The sequence below is a fragment of the Anser brachyrhynchus genome, assembly GCF_964034855.1.
Source record: "Anser brachyrhynchus genome assembly, chromosome: 1".
Taxonomy (NCBI): domain Eukaryota; kingdom Metazoa; phylum Chordata; class Aves; order Anseriformes; family Anatidae; genus Anser; species Anser brachyrhynchus.
In genome coordinates, this window is record NC_137694.1 from 199,881,032 (window position 1) to 199,900,512 (window position 19,481).

Genomic DNA, 19,481 nt, shown 5'->3' on the forward strand with positions numbered 1-19,481 from the left:
GAGTCACGGCGCCCCCTGACGGGCGGCGGGGGGCGGGCGGCACGCGTGGGCCCCGCGGGGCACCCCCGGCCCTGAGGCGAGGCGAGAAGGCGGGGCCGGGGCGCTGAGGGGAGGGCGCCGGGGCTGGCGGGGGACCGGTGGGAGAGGGGTGTGGGTGCTGGTGTCCTTCGTGCGCACTCGGTGCTGGGGTGGTGGCAGCCCTAGGAAAGCCCCTCGAGTGTCCTCGTGATGTCCTGCCGTGAGGTGACACCCCGGGTGTGGGTTGCCGTCCTGAAAGTATCCTCGTGTGCCCTTGCCACCATGGTGGTGAGACCCCTGGAAAAGCCCCTCGAGTGCCCTCGTGATGTCCCACCAGGAGGTGACACCCCTGGTGTGGGTCGCAGGCACTAAAGTCCCTCGTATGCCCTTGTCACTGGGGCAGTGACACCCCTGGAAAAGCCCCTCACATGCCCTCATGACATCCCACCAGGAGGTGACACCACAAATGCCACCATGGCGGTGACACCCCCCGTGCCCGGAAGGTCTCTGGGGGCCACAAGCATCCTCGGCTCGTCCCCGAGCAGCGGTGTAAGGTGGCATTAAACTAGTCCATGCTCAGAGCCGTGCCCACGGTTTCGCACCTCAGGCTTTGCGCTCTCATTTTGTGCCTCCTGTGCTGCAGGTGGGCAGGCAGCGGCGAGCACCGCGTGCTGGTGCCCCTGGCATACATAGCTTTATGATCCCCGAGGTGGGCAAGTGCTTGCAGAAGCAGAGCTCCTGAAGCTCCGTCTCGCACCCGTGAGCCCCACCGGCGAGGGCTGGTTCATTACTGTCACCCAGCGCATTTCCCAGGGAGAAGTTACAAGAGTTTTCCGCACCCTGCGGATGGCACGTTGACCTTTTCCAACTGGAAGTTGCTCCGGAGGTGTCTGGGAGGCAGAGCCCTGCCTCCTGTTACTCTATGACAAGCCGTTCGTGTACCACGCTTTCTGCCTTTCCCTCCAGCGTCCCGCCGGCATGTGTTCCCGGCACACACGCGAAATATTACGAGGAGCGACTGCCCCCTGACAGGCCCGTGGCTGCTATTCGAACGGCCCAAAATAGACTGCTCCCTCCCTTCCCGACATAAACCTGTCTCTCTCAGTGCTTGGCGTATTCTAAAACGGGACCCTGGTGGTTATTTTCTCCCCTCTCAGCCCTCCCGACGCTGGGGGCTGCGGCACCGTTTGGGAGGGCGGCGATGTGAGGGGCTAACGCGATAACAGCGGGGCGCTTCGGCCTGACTCGGTGCTCAGAGCAAATCTCCCCGTGTTTCTCATCGCAATCAAGAAAGCCATTATCTTATTTTTCCAGTGTGCATTAATGAAAGAGTTTGCGCTTGTCTCAAGGAAAAAAGAAAAAAGATTTTGCATAATAACGTACATCCCAGCAAACTCTGCTTTCTGAAGTCAGGGAACATCTGAAGTCAGGGAACAGGCCTGTGTGCTTTTTTTGGTTTGGGTTGGTTTGGTTCTTTACTAGTTGTTACTATTATTATGAAATAGCTGGAGGCAGCTGTTCGAAACGGCTAAATGAAACAACTCCAACGAAAATACCAAAAGGTTTTCGTCTTTGCAGTGCAGAGAGGTTGTCCTTGTTTCGCTCGAGATCCTAAACCTGCTCTTTTGCTGGACACTGCCCCCGTTCCACCTTGCACATTGCCTCACCTCCCCGACAGCTCCGCACGCGCGTGTCTTTGGCGAGGGAGCGAGCTGACAAAGTCCCCCTCGGTTTTGCATGCTCGCGCTCGGCAGTCCTGCTGACAAGGTACGTGACTTCACCGAACATGACGTCTGGGGCCCCGGACCGTGTTTTGACACTGAAGAAGTGCTGGCTCATGAAGCAGCGCTGTTGTAATGGTATCGCTGCACATCGCTGATCCTCCCACTCTGTGCTCGGCACAGACATTCTTCATTTGCTGCTTCGGTAGGGCTGCCTAATTAAGGAACAGAGAAAGGCATCGCTTCAAAGTCACGTCTCTGCGTGATGGAGGCACATGTTCCCCTTGCCGAGCACCCCTTAGAACATTGTTGCATGTGCTGAAAAGGAAAAGGAAACCACGCCATGTCTGAGTGGGATGAATTCGAGTGGATGAGGGTCGGGCAGCAGGTAGCCCAGCGTTGTGCTCCTCTTTTTGAAAATTCAGAGGGCGGTGATGGGCCAGGATAATAACGGGGTCTTGCTTTGTTCTGGCTGTAGCCGGAGGAGGAATTTGCTCTGCCAGTTATCCCAAGGGCACTTGAAAGTGGAAGGATGAGGCAGAGTAAGTCAGTTGCCCTGGGCACTATAAATGTACAGGGAAGAGCCATCTCTAAGGCAGCAGAATCCATCCTCTGGGGGTGTTTCCCAAGGGGAAATCCAGCGGAAGACTTGCTTGCGCCGGTGGTTATTCCTCTAATTTCAGACTTTTTGCTCGGAGCAGATGGCACATCGGAGGTGCGTGGGGTCCTGGAACATAGCGGTTCTGAGCATCGGTCGTGGGAGGTACAGCTCTGGCACGAGGAGGCACAAGACGAGAGCGTTTGTGCGAGTCTCACAGTGAGGATGTGAGATTTGACACATCTCTGACTCCACGGGGGGACTGTAAAGCTCCACCTGCCTTGCTGTAGCTCCACCAGTTTAAAAAGAGCTCCACACACAGATGAGCGTGAAGGCAGTCCCGGCTCTCTTCGGGGAGTTCTGGCTCTCAGGGCGCTCTTTGTTCTGCAAAATCCGAGATTGTCCCCACGCTTCCTCTGCTGAAAATAGTTGGGTCGTTTCCTTCTCTCTGCAGATCCCACTGCTCTTGTTAGGAGCGCGCCTGCCATGTTCAGTGGCATTGGATGGGTCGTTTGCTCAGCTGGACTCCAGAGTAAATATTTGACACTCGATAACATTTGAAACAGCGTTCACTTGAACATATCAGAGGGCCTGAAGTGATAATCTGATGCTGTTGATACTATTATTTGATAATTATCTGTCCCCAGCGGGCAGTTTAAAACCGGCAGAAGAAAGAGTTTTCAGTGGGATTGGGTTTGGGCTCAATTTGGCAGCATTACTTTGATTTTTTGAGCAAGCAGCTTTGGCAGCAGCATTTTCTCACTGGAGAGTGGAGACCAGATTTTTGAGCTGGACTGCTGGGTGTGGGTGCATGTGAAAGAGAAATTTATTCTTCTGGACACAGCTAGGAAAGCTTTTGTGCTTTCTGCCTCCCTGCATTTCCCATGAGCTGACGTGTGTTTATTTATCTGGTGGTGTTACTTTTCATGGTGCAGAGTGGAACAGAAAATATTCTGTCCTTTATACATATATCTGCATGTATATATGTGCCCTCCAGCACTTAGCTGTTTATATTATTTGTGTTATATGTAAACAGTCAGCTCTGGAGGGCATTCCTCAGCGGGTTAAGCGTTGAACTGGTGATACCAAAGTTCTTGCGCTGCAGTTGCAAATCCCCCGCGGCCCTTCCTTCCCTTCGTTCCTCTGCCACAGGTTGAGCAACGTTCATTTCGCTCTGTGCAAACGAGGAGCTCGCTTTCACAGGCATCGCTGTGTTATTCTGGTCAGGTTGTTCCGTTGCAGCCACCACCCTGGTGGCCGATGTCTTCCTCCGAGTGTGTTAAGTGCTGTTTGTCACCAGTCCCAGGTGACTCGTTCTGCTTTTATCCCTCTCCAAGTCACGCTGAATTTATTGTTATAACGATTGTTATTATTTTCTGTGCTCAGAAGAATGACTGCGAATGCGGCCTGCTCCCCAGATGTAGTCTGCAAGCAGGTGAAAAAAAAAGAAGGGAAAACAGTCCTGCAAAGATGGTGTAGGCGAGGAAGAGAGAAAGGACTAATTCCCCCTGCTCCCCTAAATTCTCATCGACAGCAGTCCAAACCTGGAATAGGCATGGGTTTGTCTCAGTCCCCTGAGGACATCACTGGGAGACAGGGTTGCCCGGGTGGTGCCGAGAGCCAAGTTTTGCTTGTAAAACTTTGATTTAGGTGGTTGGTGTATGTGGAGATCCTTTAAATGAGCGTAGAAACCCTGGCATTGTTTCCTAATAACTTTTTTAATGATCTGTGCTGTACTTGCTGAGGTTTGGACTGCCCTGTGCTGGCATCAAAAATCTTCACGTATTTCAAGAGGAAGGGTTGTGCACTGGTATCTGTGGGCTGATTTTATACTTCCCCCATATCCCAGGTTTTTTGCCTTCTTTGCTACTGGCCTGCCAGGGTACCCTGCAAAGTAGTCGTGTTTTCTGGTGCTGGATGTACGTAGCTTTGGGAAGCTCTTTGAAAGCAAACAGGACAAGGCGACCAGCTACGAGGTGAGGTGGCGTTAGGGTGCGGTGAACAAGAGGGGACTGCAGCACGGACCGTTCCGTGAAGGTGGGCTGGCATCTTTGGATGAGCAAAGTTTGGTGCCACGCGACGAAACGTTCTGTTTGTGAGGTGGCAGACCGCTGCCTGGGGCTTCTGTGGGAGCAAAGCTGGGTTGGATAGAGACAATTTCTGTAGCCGAGTCAGACAAAATGAGTCACGTTGCCTTTGTGGGTAGAAAACTTTGATTTGCTGCCGCGGGCCTTGCTGCCTGCCGGGAGCCGTTTGGGTAGGACGGACCTGGGCACCACTGAACGTCTCAGTTCCCCTTGGCTCCGAGAGCGTTCTCTGCACCGAAATCAAGGAGACTCCCTGGCGGCTGCGTAAAGGTTATCATTTAATGAAAAGTTCAGCCAGTGAACGTGTTAAGTGTCTGCTAGTTTAGGAGCCTTTTCAGCCCTAATTCTCCAACCAAATCGCTTACTTTGAAGCTTTTTAACCTCCGAATGCATTTAATGAAAGTCTCCGCCATTCTGAAACTGTGTAACAGACTGTTTCCGCCACCGAAGTTTCTGTAGACAGCGAGCAGTGGGTCCCCAAGGCCAACCCATGGCCAACCCCTTAACTTCCCCGACTAGTACAGCTCGTCCTCTGAGCCTGCTCTCGCATCCCCTGCAGTGCTCAAATTGGGTCCCCTGGGTGTAGCACCATGACGAAGGATGGTGAAGCAGCTTCTGTTTCTTCTCTGCTGAGAAATGTGACTCCGGCAAAAATGTTAGTCGCTCTGTGGGAAAATCTGAACCTTAGAAAGGTATGTCTGAGTCAGACCCAGAAGCTGCTTTGCTGAAACTTTGACTTATCTCACTCTTATTTCTTCTCTCCTGGCAATGAACGCTGCCTGCAGAAGGTGTATGTGGTCTTCGGTTAGCTTGCAGTGGCCAAAACACCCCACAACTAGGGTAGTCAGTTAGCAGGTTCAGAAAGACCATAACATGCTTCTCTTCCTCTTCTTAACTGCTGGCAACGGTCCTTTCTACCAAGATACCATCTTCAGAGGCCAGTTGTAGTCTGCCTTCCTTATCAAGTCTGCGAGCTTATGAAACTGAAACTTCACCCGTGTCTAATTGCTGAACAGAATGGCTCCACCACGGTCCCCTTGACACCTTTGGGAGGGGTAATATCCCCATTGCCCCATGTATGCTGCACCTCAGATGTGGTGTAGGAGTTGCTGGAAGCTGGCAGCCTGCTCCAGCTGACAGAGCACTGGGATAGAGGTGGCAGCTCTGCCAGCAAGCTTCTCTGGGACTTTGCACGTGTTCCCTGGGTGCCACTATTTCCCTTCCATGCTTTATTGAGGTCTTCAGGCAGCACCACGTCAGTGCCTAGCCCGTGGGACTCTGGTCTCTGCTGGGGGCCCAACTCTACACCACAGTGACTTTACACCATCACTCCTATGGGGTGCTGGAAGGTGATTAAAGAAACCGCTGTGCAGCACATTACGGTCAGTTACGAGGTACGTGGAAGAGCTTTAGCCTTTTGGCTGCTCCAAAGAGAAGAAGAGGAACAACATCTTGGGTCCTTGGCCCCTCTGGTGTCTGCATGTCAGCAGCTCCCTGCGTGACCTACTCCCAGCAGCAGTAGGATGAAGCTGATGGGATTCGTGGCAGGTTGGTGTTTTCCACAACTCTGAGTCCATGGCTGTAAACCCAGCAAGGATCTTACCCATATCGTGCTGCTACGGTTTGGAACAGCTTTGAGCAGTGAAAGAGGCAGTGGTCTTGGCTGCAGAAAAGAAGGTGTTGGTGCCAACTGAAATTTGGATCACTTTTTCAACTTAACAGTATTAAGAGACAATTTTTTTTATTTTTTTTATTTTCTTTACGTGAAGGCACAAACTAGTTACACCCCAGATTTCCCATGAAAAGCCTCCCATAGCCGCTTGCGAGCCAATCTGTGAATTTGTCATACCTTGTCAGGTTCTTCCAAAGCATTCGTAGATGCAGATAGTAATCCATAACTGTACTGAAGTGCCAACACTAATACCTAACACAAAATACTACTCTCAAGCAAAAGTTCTTAGGTGAGCGCACTGTAAACTAAAACCCCAGTGTTTCTACTCTGACTCTAGGATCTGTTCAGCAGATTACTCCTGGTATTTCACTTCCATAAATCTCAGTTTCCTCTATGAAGAATACTATTTATCACCTTTGCAAAGCGCATTGAGATCTGATGGTGAGTTTTATGGCTTAGAAGCCAAATTCATTATTGATGGAGCCTGAGACGGGATATCTGAACGTTTGCTTTGGCAAAGCTGCAGGCAACGTATATGTGTTGATGGATTCTTCTTATTTGACTTTTGTGTTTTGAGCCTTTGAGGTGCACTCAAATCACCTTTTCAGCCTTTGTCCCACAGGTATGAGGACTGGAAACATAAACTCAAACGAGTCTTTTACATAATGATGTGACTCCCGGCTGGGTTTTTATTTGAGGCAGCGTGTAGCCCAAGATTCACAATGAAAGTGCAAGATGTGGCAGTGCCTCTTATGCTTCGTATTTTCTTGCTTCACTTGCTCTGCATTCTGCATCAGTTTGTACTCAAATTAGTCTCCCAATTAAGTCGGCTGCGTCCAAGCGCTGCGTGTATTTGACGCTCCAGCAGGCCGGGTGCAGAGTGGGACTGGAACTGAGAGCGTATACCGAAGTCATCTGCTTTCTGGTGAGGCTGCAGCTGCACCCCAGCAGTAAGTAGCAGGTGGGAGCTGCTTTGTCCTGCACATGTTGCCTGCCATTTGGTAGAACAATCCTGTAGTAACAGGGGAAGGTTCATGTCTATGGCTCAGGGTGGGAGGAAGGCTCAGAAGTATTTCTTAATCGAATAATGTGAACAAGCACAAAATTCCAACACGCTTAGTGAGGAATTATATATAAATCAATTTAATTCGTAAATACATCATGCCTGTGGCTTCACACACAGGTGTTGCCATTTACGTGACAAAATCCCTTTAGTTCAGAAATGGCTCCTGTAGCTATTTTCATCTGTGCCACTCATTTGTTGTGATGTGCTTTTTAGCCCAGCTGAATCAAGGTGCAGAGAAATTAGAACCTATTAGAAATCGGCATGAAGGCACAGCAAGGAAGCAGCTCTTGCAAAGCCATGTACCTGCTGCCTGAGCCTGAAGCGGACTGAAAGAGACGGTAAGGTCTAGGACGTGCAGATGAAACCCCAAGAAGTTTCATCTTGGCTACTCAGCTTTGAAACAAAACACGCCGTTGTGCAACAGCCGTCGCTGTGGTACCCTGGCTTTCTTACAGAGCTCTTCAGGCACCTCCCCACAGTAGGTGTTACACAAACACCCAGTGAGAACCGTGCCCTTCCCTGCATACCTTAGGGCCTCGGGAGACAAGATAGACAAAGAGTGGAAAGAGGAACAGAAGCACAGAAAGGTCAAGTGTCTTGCCCAAGGTCAAACAGCAGGTCAGTGGCAGAGCTGGGAACAGAGCCCAGATTTCCTGACTCCTAGTCCAGCGCTCTATTAATCATCCCCTCGCTTTGTGTTCTGCGGCCTGTTACTGTCCATAGGAAATGTGAGGAAGACTTTCCGACAGCTTCAGAGTAACTTCTCAGTTTTGGAAACTATTGATCATCAACACACTATTGAGATAAAGAGGTCGTGTACGGGACATGGGCACTAGGGGATTCAGAACTGAGTGCTCTAGGTATTGATTTCATTCCAGGACGCTGGAAAGCCATAATTTCATAATCCCAAACATTTACTCAGATTTTTAAAGTCTTTTTCTCCTTACGTTGTGTACCAAGTGATCTGTTTTACAGACTTACTCATCACAGTTAACTCCTACATTGGCGCTTACCCTATAAATCATTTCTTCCTTGAAAACGAGTTACAACAGTTATTTAGTTAGCAGGACTTTTCTCCTCTGTGGAATTTACCAATGAACTAACGAAATAGTGAGGAAAGCAGAGAGTCAACAGTGCAGAGTCACTTGCAATTCATGCTTATTTTCATTCCACACTATACGATGTGTTCAATTTTCAAAGTCTTTTAATGGAGTTATCTTGATCACAAAGTTAATTGTACCCATGAGATTTTTATTTTTTTTTCCTCCCCAAATTTTTGACTGGAGGCAAAACTCTGGCTAGGGTGGTAATGAGTTATCGAGAGTCTCTTGTAAACAATAGTATAATCACTTTCTTATAGTCATGGCAACAGTGTTTAAGCAATGAGCTTCCCGAACACAATGTGCACTGTCTCCACTGAATAGCTATTGCAGCGCTGAAGTGTATGCTGCTCATTTTCAGAGGTCTCAGGGATATAAATTATTCAGCAAAACAACGCTGCTTCAGCAGGCGTCTTTGAATTTGTTGTGTTTTGTACTAGCCAAAGACGGGTGCTTATCTGTGCGGATGGGGCTGTGCTTAATTCTGCTCCCGCTGAATTCAGGGGTGTCTGTCTCAACCCCTTCCAGCACCGTGCTACCTGTTGGCCGTAGTGTTTGCCATCCTGAGAAATCTCTAACGGGGAGGGCAGAAGTGCTCAGGAGGATGCGTGCCGTACGTATGTGTGGTGTGAAATGAGGTTGCTAGGTGCAGTATGATGAATTTCTTTTAATTGGCACGGGGTTCGTTACAACAGGGCCAATGCCTTCCGTGACCCAGAGGGTCACCTGCGTTCCTGCTCAGCGGGCTGGGGAGGCTCCCTGGAGAGTGGATGGCTTCAGAGGAAGCTTCAGAGCTGAACCCCAAGACAAGGATTTGCCTCTGACTTTTCTGTTTATTTTGTTCTTTACAGCTCTCTCATTCAAATAGCTAGACCTGGAGGAAAGACCTTGTTGGCAACAGTTGTTGTTTTGAGATGAGTCATTCCACCAGATTTCAGAAATGCCACCCCAGTGACAGTTGGCGAAAATGCTGCATGGGCTGTTCAGTTTATGTTTTTCACTTTGGAAAATCAGACCATTTATTTAGGGTTCTGTTGCTTTAGAAACCATCTCCAGACACTCCCAATTTCCTTTCCTTTCCTTTCCTTTCCTTTCCTTTCCTTTCCTTTCCTTTCCTTTCCTTTCCTTTTCCTTTCCTTTCCTTTCCTTTCCTTTCCTTTCCTTTCCTTTCCTTTCCTTTCCTTTCCTTTCCTTTCCTTTCCTTTCCTTTCCTTTCCTTTCCTTTCCTTTCCTTTCCTTTCCTTTCCTTTCCTTTCCTTTCCTTTCCTTTCCTTTCCTTTCCTTTCCTTTCCTTTCCTTTCCCTCTCTCCCCTTTCCTCCTGTTCCCTTTCCCTCACTGCTATAGTATCTCAACATCTGAGCTTTCCAATATTAATTCTGATCTGATTGGCCTCTCCTGAAACAGTTTGTGAGAAATAGTATGGATGTGGCACTGTGGAACATCAGCCTAATGCAGGATTATGCTCTTTATTTCTGTAGATTATGCCAGTTTGTAGTCAATTATTCTGTTTTCCAAAGAAGTGCATTCACTCTGCTTCTCCAATAGCTTTTGATTCCGTGTCCTTCTAAGCTAGATACTCTTGGTCCTCAGCATTGGGCTGCTTACCTCTGTGGCCCGGTTCCCGGAAATAGTTATGCATGTGCCTAATTGTGCACACATGGGTAATCACGCTGAAATCAAGATGTGTAGAATTAAGCAAGTCTAGAAGTATTTCCAGGGTTTGGTCTTTGTTCAACAAACAGGCCTCAGCCTGACTGAAGCCCACTGTGTGCTACCAAAATAAAGCTGAATTCAAGATTAAGTAGCATATTAATTATCAGTTGACTTATTTCCTCAACACAGTTACTTTTATACTTTTAAAAACTATTTTCCATTTTTCCTACAAGTCCAGTTGCCTTTCCTTTCACGTTCATTTTTCCTCCTCACTGCACGGCTCCCAGCAGACCTGAGCTGCTGGCCACATGATCCGCTTCCGTAATGATTCGAGTTCCTATATTTCTTTTTTTCCTACCAACTTTGTGCATTACCATAATGGCTCCTAGGACAGATTTTGGCCAGCTTTTCGGGAGAGAGAGCGTCACGGTGTTTCAGACCTTCATTTCCAAGTGCAGTATTAAATATAATCCTTATAATTACAGCGCTGCCGCTTGGACCACTGTAGTTCAGGCTGTGTCAATATGTCATCAAAAGCTCTCTTTCTCGGGAGCTGGAACTCAGTCTTGTTGATTGAGTTGAAATCTGATGGCTGGCAGCTGCAAACACGCTCTGTCCCCATCCCCCTGCCTCCCTTGCTTTTTTTATCCTTTTACCACAAACTCCTCTTGCTTTCCGTCAAAGCCGTGAGTTTACAGACCCGAGATAATGACTGATTCCAGGCGAAGTTATTTGGAGCCACCCCTTTGGGGCCGTCTAGACCATCCTGCGAGTCGTGCCCTGCCTGGGGCAACCTGAAGGCACAGTCTGCTGTCGGTGCCCGTGCCGAACCTGAGAGCACACCGCGAGTGCCGTCCCCAGCCCATGCTCAGCCCTGGCTCTCGGAGCCCTTCGGATGCTGTTAGTGTCACACTCGGCAGCCAAAAAAAATCCGGTAGGCACACCTGGGCTGACATCTGTGAGGCTCTCGTGTGAGCAGGGCTGGGAGCGCTGCAGTCTCCCCTCGGTCGTGGCCTTGGCCGCTCGCCACGCAGACCTCGCTGTTCATCTGAGCAAAGGCCTCAGGAGCGGGGCGCTTCCCAGCAGCAGCTTGTACCGAAAGTTTAGCACACGCTCATTTAGCCCCAGGGGGCTGGGGGGAGCGGGAGGGAAACAGCTTTGGAAAAAAATAAAATAAAAATTGGCATCCAGCAGTTGCATAACATGATCCTGTCATTTCGGGTACTTAAAAAACAAAACAAAACCCCAGCATTCATGACCCGAGATATTCAGGTTTTGAAAAGTGCCACTTGCCAACGCGCAGTAACTGCTTTTCATAAGGCCTTTCAGTCCGTGTATTTACAGGTGGACCAGAATAGCTCCGCAGAAGTCAATCCAGTCCGTTGAGTAAACAGTAGGTACTTCTAAAAGTTTCTATATATACCAGCCGTGTGTAAGGCCTCTAACATACGTCTGTACCGTACACAATGCATCTGAGGGGCCCTGGCAGAGCCAGGATGGCTACTGAGGTCGATAACCCCCTCAGTGCTGCCTTGGATGTGTGTGCGTTCTGCCAAACCCGTGAAGGGCGATTGCGTTTGGATGGCTGGTGTGTTACTGAAGCGGCCCTTTATGTGGTTCCCAGAGCCCTCTGAGGACGTACTGTCTGTGCTCGGGCCTCCCAGCCTGTCATCTACGCACAGCCTCTTCAGCACGGGTCAGGAGGACTCTTCAGCACGGCCTCACGCCGCTTGCTTTGGTCACAGGAGTCACACACATCCCCTTTCCCTAGCAAAGTCCTTCTCTGCCGCCCCCTCCTCCACTCCCCAGCCCTATTAGCCATTCCGCCTCGCTCTCACCTGGGTTAATCCCCCTCCCTTCTCTCCTTTCATGCTCCTGACTCTGCTTCGTGATGTTGTTTTCCTAGCGTGGAAGAAAGGGCCAGAGGGCCAGGCTAAGAGAGAGATGCTGAACACATGGCTTCCACATGTGCTCCTCGTCTTCCCTCGCACCGCCTCTCTAGCTGCCTCTCTCTTTGCTTCAGCTGGGGGGTCTGATGACCACGAGTCTGCTCTCTCCTTAGGTTTCTAAAGGATGAGCTCAAAGATCCTGCATCGTTGTCACAAGAGTCTTAGAGCAAAAATTTCTGTGAGCTGACAGCACGTTAGTGGGCTCTGTGGCCGGTCACTGCAGGCAGCGGGTGCTCGTACGCTGGGCGTGCGGTTGTGAATGCTCAGGCTCTCGTTCAGGAAAATACTTGAAGAAGATGCTTAAACATATGCTTAAATGCTTCTCAGTTTGAGTGCTGATTGCTGAACTGGGACCCCATATTGGGGAACACATCCTTAATGGCCTGCTTCAACGAGTGACTAAGAGTATACCAAACTTCTGAGAACAGAGGTATGTGAGCTGCTTTGTGTTCTTAATGCATCATAATGAACAGGACAGGGTGTTGTGGGCAAGGCAGGAAAAGTGGAGGCTCTCCTGGTCATCTCTTACATTTTGACTCATGCTCTGACTGTTTCTGAGCTCTAAATACATTTTGGTAGTGATGATGCCTACGTGCCGCTGCGATGTTTTGTAACATAATTCTGTTGCATGCTTATGTGAAGATTATTTAAGGAAATTAGAATTAAATGAAGAGCAATTAAACCTTAGACAGGAAACATTCATGCAAAGTTAACACTATTTCTTTGTGTTTGATGGTGAGTTGTACCCTTGGATTCCTCTCCTGCATCCAGCATTAGATCAGTCTGGGAGCAGCTTGGAGTCCAAATCTTTTTGGCTTATAGCATCTAGGTATCTAATCTTTCCTGTATTGAACTGATACCAGTGGGAACTGGGCACCTAATTGGATTTTTGGATCGCAGCCTAAAATCTCTGGAGTGCTTTGGAAAATTTATCCCTGGGAGACTTTGCTTGAGTCAAGAGCACAGGTGGGAGCCATTTCTCACCAAAAGCAACCGTGTGACATCAGTACCTCAGTGAGTCACCAGTCGGTTCCAGAGGTCAAAGTATTCCTCCTATTTGCCTAAGAAGTAGTTACCTATTTACTTTCTGAAATGTGGTACTAACGTGACGTTTTGGCCTGCCGTACAGCAAAGGCACTACTTTGAAATGCCTTGTATAAAGACAGGCCTTGTCATTTCTTTAGAAGTTAGAAATGCTAGGGAACAAATGTAAAAGGCCTGCTTCCTTCCTTGCTAGCGTGTGTGGTCTAGGAAAAATCCCAAGTTGTGCTGGTAAGAGACAGTCCAGTCTCTTTTCTTGCCGATGATGTAAGTACTGCTCCTTCAGTGAAGGCTGGGTCATTATTTTATCATTGCCGCCTTCTGATCTGTCACTGTTTCTGCTTTTCCTCTATTTTTTTTTCCTTATTTGCTGAACATAAATTTTAAAAAAAATGAAGGCAATCATGTATTTAAAAACGATTTACCTGCACAGGACTCTAGGCATACCACACACAGGCAGGTCCCAGCCAGGAAACCCAGTGCTAATGCCCAAATTCATTCTCTCGGGCTGTTTCTCACCGATGCTTGGTCCTTGCTGGGTCCTGGGACACCTGGGCTCCCAGGCACATGTGGTAACCATCGGTCTCAGCTTCGTGTCAGAGGCCAGCACCACGAGCCGAGGGCAGAAGCAGAGCTGAAGGGTAAGGGAGGAGAGTGAAATTTTGCTGTCGGTGCCTGAATGTTTCTCTGTACAAGAATATGACGCGTTAGCAAAGGAAGCTTCAAAATTACTCTGGGACTAGGAAAGCAAATCAGTACAGGGCAGGGTAATGATCCTTTCAAGGAGGATTCCTTTTTCAAAAAAAAAAAAAAAGACACTGATCCAGTTTGTCCACGCTCCACAGCAGCAGTGAAACAAGCTCTGAGTGGCCCGATCTCGTGTTTTGTGAGCCCTAGTACAAAACATTCACGTGTCTAAAAGTTGCGGCCTTCCTCCTCCTACGGTGCTTCATCTGCTCAGGTCAGGCTTGTTAAAATCTTTTTCCCCATCCCCTTTTCCTGCCTCCCAACCCTCGGTGTTCTCAGTTTGAGCTCCCGTTGACACCAACCAGCTTTGGGGGGAGTCCGGAGCCGTTGCATGGCATGGAGCTGCCTGCCAGGGCTCCCGAAACGGGCTGTGAGGGTGCGAGACTGCAGGAGCCATGCACCTGAAAGCAAAACAAAGCTGCCTGTAGCGAGACACAGTTACGTTCTGCGTGAACAACCGTGCTGGTCAGAGTGTCCCATGAGCCTCTCTTATCTAATCTACCATATCAGTATCCTTACTGCATTTATTACCTTGTTATCAAGGAGTGACAGGAAAGAGATTGGGGAATTGGTAAAAGCACAAGGCAGAGAGGCAAAGCTGAGAGTTAACGCTGAGCAAAGGTTAAAAGAGCTTGACCAGCAGGGCTCTGGGCGTTGCAAACAGCAAATCTCGTCTCTCTGTGTCCCGACGGCGTTGTGTGGTCGGGACCTGGTGGCTCAGCCTGCTTGGGGCTGGGGAGTGTGAGATCTGGAGCCCAGGAATGAGTCGTTGAAAGGTTTCCTATGTCTTGGAGGGGATTCGCAGCAAAATGCGCATGCAAGGCCACGGGTGTCAGTAATACCTCCGGTAATTCTACTCAGGAGCACTATTAATGAGATTATCTTTCTGAATAAATCCTGTGGTTTCTGCACCCTTGGATTTCACTCGGTTTGCCTGGTGAGAGTGAGATGGAGTTACTGACAGTGCTTGTCTCCACTTAGTTTTGCTGGTGGCATCCCTCAGCAGACCGTAGTTAGGATACCCCAGTTAATCTGATCTCCCTCCCTTTTTTTGTGTGTCTGCTTTTGCACCACAGAAATACTTCCAGCAATTCCTCCTGCTGCTGAGGCAAAGGGCTGCCTACTTACACTGCAGCAGAAACTCAAGTGGGTAAGTGCTGAGGAAGATGCTTTACACAACAAGTAATTCCCAAACAGCAAGTCAAAGGGGACACTTCCTTCCTAGGACATGGCGTCAGAAATGAGCAGTGGATGTACGGGAAGCCACGCAGAAAGCTCCCTGCCCTCACAGGTAGGGGATACTGCGGTGTCAAGTCTTCCTGCAGGAGCCAGGACGAGCCACGCAGCAGCAGGCACAGCGCCTTCCCCGCTCACGGCAGGCAAAAAGTGTGCTTATTCATGAGCAAGCGGGACCTGGGTTTGCTGTGGCTAGTGGCAAGGGACGCTTTCTGTGTGAGGTGACATGTCCTGGAGTGGTTGGGTACAAAGCAGAAAGCGAACACGTAGACCTCTGGCTGGGGCAGGACCCTTCGGTTTTGTACGTGAACTCATGATTTTTGGATGAGAGAAAGAAGAGAATCTGTACCAATAGCAACAAGGCTGAAATTTCAGCTGGTTAATAAGCCATTTGATCTTTGCTCTCGTGGAATCCAATCTGGTCTCCAGCTGAGGCATCCCCTCGGGGCTCACCTCCTGGTGCATGTCTGCAGCCACCGCCAGCGGCCCACGGAGGAGAGAGGAGGGAATGTCACAGCTCCCCTTAGGCTCCTGAGCCTACCGACAGGAACTCACCCGCAGCTGAGGCAGATTAACGCAAAGCTCCGTATTACTCTTCTGGGTCTGTAGGATTTGTAGGTTCTGAGGCTGCTGTGGAAGTGCATCACGCAGTTCCCAGAGTCCCAGGAGGGAGCTGAGTGTTGTGGTGTCTGCAGCAGGCCCTGTGGCTGAACTGATGACAGCTGTTCACAGAACAGACGGTGGTCGTGTGTCCACTGAAGAAACAAGAACCTGCACCGAGCCTAAAATGAAATTTTATGTTCTTAAGCTAAGGAAAAATCATATTGAAAACGATTTTCTCAGCAGAACTCAGCCTGGGTTGACTGGCTTTGTTCAGGTCATCAGTACGTAAACAGAAGATAACCTCTCTTTTTTTTGCGTCCTTGTTCAAGTTAACACACAGAGACTTGTGTGCTAACCGCTGCTTCCACCACCACCAAACTCTAGAGGTCAGGGACCTCTAGAATTAAATTTATGAGCTATCATAGTGTGGGCTGCAGAACCAGCTTTTTTAGGGTAGCAGCTGAGAGACTCATTTCCTCTGTGGATGAGCCACAGAAACGAATGCACAACACACCCTGGCCAGCGGGTTGTATTTTGGCACCTGTGCTGTGCAGATGTCATCCAGCAGCCGGGGTGAAGCAATCTTGAAATGGCATCGGACATAGCAGTAGGACCTCATCACACTTCGGGCATCGTGCAAAGAAATGTTGATGTCAGGGCGAGTTAAACTCGGCGTTAGTTAAGGGTATCCAGCTTGTGGTGGTAGCTGCAGCTCCGACCTGAGCCGTGTGTAGAAAGTTCACCCTCTTGGTTAAAGCACTTGCTGTCCACATCAGAAAGTCTCTGACCGAGTCTCTTAACCTTCTGAGCAGGTTAAATCTGGCTGAGGGCGTCCTGTAGAGCAGTTCTGCACTCACTCGGACCACAACCCGTGTAACTGAGGTGCTGCTGGTAATGCACCAAAATCCTTCCTGCAATTCCTGCTTGCACCGTTTGCCCCGAAGGATGGACAAATTCACCCACAGGTCGTCCTGGACCGAGGCAGCCTTCAAACCTTCTGTACAAGGGACTGTGGCCCGCGGTGCCTTAGTCACACGTGTGCCAGCAAAGAAAGAGGAACAGTGGTGGGATTTTGTCGTGGAGACTGACACCCTCATGTCACTGGTCCAGGGGAAGGTTTGTACCTTCGGGCAGGCTCGCTCCGACACCAGGCGTGCTGGAAGCATGCTATTACCTAAGCCTCCACTTAAGCCTCAGTACTCGGTGTATTATTTGCATTTTGAACTTTTTCCAGAGAAATCATTTTTTCGAATGTTATAAAAATAGCTAAATAATTTTGTTAAGCCTGAAAGACTTTTTTTTTCCTTTTTTCGCATCAGGATTTGAATTGGAAATGGCTGTTTTGGGGCCAATTTACCTTCGAAATTCTACTTTGTCCACAAAAGTGAGTCTGCCTGTGGTATTTCCAGCCTACAAAGCTTTTTACTTTAATGAGACCCTCAAAGCTAAACCAGCAAAAGCATATTCCAAACAAATTATAATATTCCTTAAGCCAGGAAAACTATATCCGCTCCTGAATTTGTGCTGGTGAGGTTTAATGGCAGCGAACTTCCCATAGTCACGCTGTTGTGCATACTCTCACATTATCCCATAACAGAGTAGCTTTCCTCGCATGGAGCAGGTTCTTGACATGTCTACGATGGGCTATAAAAGCGTGCCTGTGAACATGCCTTTCGGTCTTTTACAAATTGTAGGTCCTCTAAAAGTTCTCCAGTGCAGATGACGGTTTGCTTATAACTAGTTTAAGCCTCAAGGCCGTTGACTTCCTTTCCAGACTTAGCTTTCACAGACCCTTCAGAAGCAGTCCTCAAACCCTCGTGGGTCTGCAGACCACAGCTTGAAAACCACGAGCCCTCACTTTAAGTAAGGCTTTTGGGGCCTTCTGGGCTTCACTTTCTATTGCCTTGCAGCTTGTGAGGTCTTACATAGCTGTTCGGAGGGAGTAAAACGCTACCAGATGGGGACGGTGGGGTTCAGTCCTGCTCCTGGCCCTTATTTGCACAGGTGTGGAGGATGCCAACGCGAAGCAGCGGCAAGTCAGGCCCCTGCACTGCTACTGCTCTTTCCCCGTGGGGATCACGAGCGGTGCTGGGGACGGTCCTGTCCGCAGCATCCTCAGGCTGCTGTCATCCCCAGAAAGCCAGGCCTGGCAGAAGACACGGCAAGGATCAGGCCCTCGGACTCCGTGGGGCGATGCAAGCCTTGGAGCCTCGCTTTGTGATGCTGTTTGCACCCTGGGCAGGCTCAGCGATGCTCGCACGTTCTGGTTTTCACGTCTTGTACACGCAGCAACAACCTTTTCATTTAAGCAAAAGTATACCGAGTTACGCTGAGCGCTTCGGTGCTTTTTCCTTTCGATCTCACCTAAAGCTCCGCGCAGAGGGGATCAGGATCTCGGCCGCTGTCTCCTTTCTCTCCTGATAATTAGCCCAGGTCCAGGGGCTGGGCGCAACGCTCTCCTTCTCCATGCTAAGAGGGGAGACGGGCAGGGGCTGCAGCGATTGTTTGCTGTGTTGATGACTGCGGGGTTGCCATGGAAAAGCTGGAGACTTCAGGGGAGTTTGTGTTGTGGTGGGCAGGGAGCCAGCCTGCTCTGACTTATTACAACTGTGCGAGTGAGTGAGCCGTGCAGAACTTTATCCCTCTGTAGCGATTCCAAGGCAGGAACAACAACAACAAAAAAGGACGGGCCCGCTTTAACGAGCAGGAGTGCAGTGCACTTTGCTGAGGCTGATTGCATTAAATACAGGAGATGCAAAAAAAAAAATCCTTTGCTATTTTCCATATTTTTTTCCTTTTTTTCCTTTTTTTTTTTTTTGGCAGAATGTGTCCACTCTCTTCTAAGGACTGAATTCAGAGCAGTGCAAATAATGAGATCTCAAGTAATCCTCCTGGAAGCCAACAGGGCTCTTTAATTGGCTGTATCTGTACAGAAAGGAGCATTTAGAGTTCTGCTGAGCCCGAGTCCATTAAAGCCTTTGATCTGTTCCAGAAACAAAAGTGGAAGCAGACTATACTGTTTTCATTATCTATCCTGAATGAAGTGCAAAAAGTAAATACATAGTGTAAACAGGGGAAAAAAATGAATCGAGGCCCGGATCCAGCACAAAACTATCCTCATGCTGAACTTCCCATACTCTGAGTAGTGCCATTATTCCCTGGAGGTGGAATTAATAGCAGTGCGTGCCTTTTACAAAGCACTTGCCATGGGCAGATCTCAAAGCAATTTATTCCCTCCGAGCGTACAGTGACTAGGTATAGGTTGTCAGGATTATTCTGAAGTATTGCAACACAGCTGCATTGTTTTATTTGTTGGAAGGGCGACTTTTCCCTGCAACCTTGGCTGCCATGCCGTGTTCTCATGTCATATTCAATTGATCCAGAAGCACGAGCCTCTTCCAGGAGTGTGTTTGAGCAGGTGGGAAATGGCAGGGTTGTGCTTGGGAGTCTTCTTGCTGTCAGGGCTTCTTGACATTGACAAAAAATCATTTTCTGTAGCAAACTACTCTCGTGGAAGTAGTTCTCTGATTTTTCTCTTTTTAATCAGAATTTCCTGCCTAACTGTTCAGTGTTTTAACAGATGCACCTAGAAATGTTATTTTAAAACACAGTGCTCAGGGAAAGGTGTAGTAAATATTCACCATAAATTACCGTCTTGCAAAGCTCCGATTTCTAGAAGAGCAGGGTAAAGCAAATGACTTTCTTTAGGGTGTGATCGGAGAACACCCAGGGAAATCTTGGCTCCCTGGCAGTCAGAGACAAACATCTGATGCTTGCAGTCCTCCTGTGATCTTACTCAGGAGGTGAATCCCGCAAAACTTCTGGCAATATGAGACTCCTTCTGAGCAGCAGCCAAGAGCATCACCTGTTTACTTTCAAAGATTAAAAAAAAAAAAACACCTGTGTGTATTGTCACAGTCACTGATGTTAGGCTGGCTGGCATTATTTGGGGATAGAGCTGGGAGCTCTAAGCAAGATGCTGGGGGCGG

General features: G+C 49.0%; 1 protein-coding gene and 1 long non-coding RNA gene across 2 annotated transcripts in view; both read left to right on the forward strand.

The window, feature by feature from the left end:
- MAML2 (mastermind like transcriptional coactivator 2) overlaps positions 1–19,481 on the forward strand; it is a 213,789-nt gene that overhangs the window by 1,797 nt on the left and 192,511 nt on the right. The gene's annotated exons all lie outside the window — the stretch shown is intronic.
- On the forward strand, positions 5–17,948 carry LOC308193936. The gene is made up of 2 exons (XR_013950086.1): positions 5–14,803; positions 14,879–17,948. It is a non-coding gene; the product is annotated as an uncharacterized lncRNA (long non-coding RNA).